This window comes from Octopus bimaculoides, chromosome 2, assembly GCF_001194135.2.
Source record: "Octopus bimaculoides isolate UCB-OBI-ISO-001 chromosome 2, ASM119413v2, whole genome shotgun sequence".
NCBI classification, from domain to species: domain Eukaryota; kingdom Metazoa; phylum Mollusca; class Cephalopoda; order Octopoda; family Octopodidae; genus Octopus; species Octopus bimaculoides.
In genome coordinates this window covers 184,230,637-184,232,816 of record NC_068982.1, presented here as the reverse complement: position 1 = coordinate 184,232,816, position 2,180 = coordinate 184,230,637, and positions in this window count along the sequence as shown.

Genomic DNA, 2,180 nt, shown 5'->3' with positions numbered 1-2,180 from the left:
AACACTAACAATACAACATACACATCCCCATACCACTATTCTCATCAAACACTGCAAAAACAACACCCGAAGGAGCCACTGAGGAGAACATATGCGGTCTAACGATCTGCAAGAAGTAGCAGCCAGATCTACCCTAAATCACATTGTATTGTGTTTAAAAAGGGAAGGACGCATTGAAAAACATAGCTCGAGGAATGTGTAATGAGTGTGTATGTGTGTGTGTGTGTGTGTGTGTGTGTGTGTGTGTGTGTGTGTGTGTGTGTGTGTGTGTGTGTGTAAGGGCGTGTTATTTACAACTTGTATGCCTTTGATCGTAAATCTGCTGCATGAAGAAGGCTGACTTTGGACTAAACAAGACCAAAAACAGCAATAACAATTACAACTTCTCTACAAGCATCACTACCAAAGCACACTGCCACTACAACCAGCGCTGTAATTCTCACTACTCCCCCCACCACCACAAACCACAACCACTATAGCAACAGCACTAACCACTATTATTACCACCATTAACACAGCTCACATTTACAAACCAAATATAAAAAAAAAAACGCAAGTGAAATATGTGAACTGTTGCGCTCTGATATTGAGATGTTTGATGTGTGCAACATACTGAGGGGCAAGAATCAAGATACAAATAGCAAACAGCTGTCCAGGAAATAGGAAAGGGGGCTGTAGCGGACTGGAATCGGGAGGGGGGTGTATGGTAGAGTGAAGACTGGCTTTGTAGAGAATAAGATTGCAGAACATCAAATGGAATTTGCTCAGTCAACATGACCACCAGAACTGGGTGGAGAATATTGTCTCTCATTCTCGCAACCGCTGAGTTAGTAATGTATGCGACACACTCAGAGACACACGCACTGACAGATACATGCACGCACACACACACACACACACACACGTACACACACACACACACACACACACACACACACACACACACACACACACACACACACACACACACACACACACACACACACAGATACGGAAACTGACAAAAACAGGCTGACACACACTAACAAACCTAGAGATACTCACAGGCGCACACATATTGACTGACAGACAGACACGCACACACATGCTGACACGTACACAGACACATAGACAAACACACAGAGACACTTCCATACAATGACAAACACACAGAAATATAAATGAACGCGTAAATTCAAACGAATACCCCGATATATAAACATATACAAATATAAAGGAACACCATAAAAGCACTCATGAAAAATACAGTAACATACATATATATATATATGTATATATATATATGTATATATATATATATATATATATATATTACATGTACACGTATAAATACATGGGATAATACACAAAGACACGAACAAATATACACAAGCACATAAATTCATGCGCACGCACACACGTATAAGCATACATACGTACACAAATATACACGCTCACGCAGAACCATGCACACAAATGTGTACACACATCTACCGATAAACATGCGCCTACATAAATGTACGTGTGTGGCCACAATAGTAGAGAAGGAAGGAGTAACAAGAGAAGCGTGAAAGTTTCTAGATCAATAGTGAAAGTGTCAGGGCTGTCGGCTGTTTGCCAATCAAACGCGTGGCTTTTCATTTGATAAGCTCTATGATGTGAAGTCAGCCTTAATAATGGTTTCAAGTGTTGGTACAAGGCCAGCAATTTTGGAGGAGAAGGTAAGTCGATTACATCGACCTCAGTGCTTGACTGGTACTTATTTTATCGACCTCGAAAGGATGAAAGGCAACGTCGACCTCGGCGGAATTTGAACTCAGAGCATAAAGACAGACGAAATGCCGCCAAGCATCCTGTCCAGCATGCTAACGATTCTTTGAGCTTGTAGGAATTGCCGCAGGTAGAAAGCAATGACAAAAGCAGATTGGCTATTGTCCAGTAGACACTATCTCTCACATTGAGGACTACTTCCTTTATAGGAACAAAATAACAGATGGAAGATGAGATGTGAGTTCGAGTCCACAGCTAACCACCTACACTTTTTTCTGCAAAATAGGGGTAGCTTATCCTGTTCAGGCTATATTATTAGCATTATCCTGCGATTGAGAATTTAAAATCACTTCTTTAACCTGATAAGATTAACTTTCTATGATTATTGGGAAACTAGCAGAATCGTTAGAAAAATGCTTTGCGATATTTCT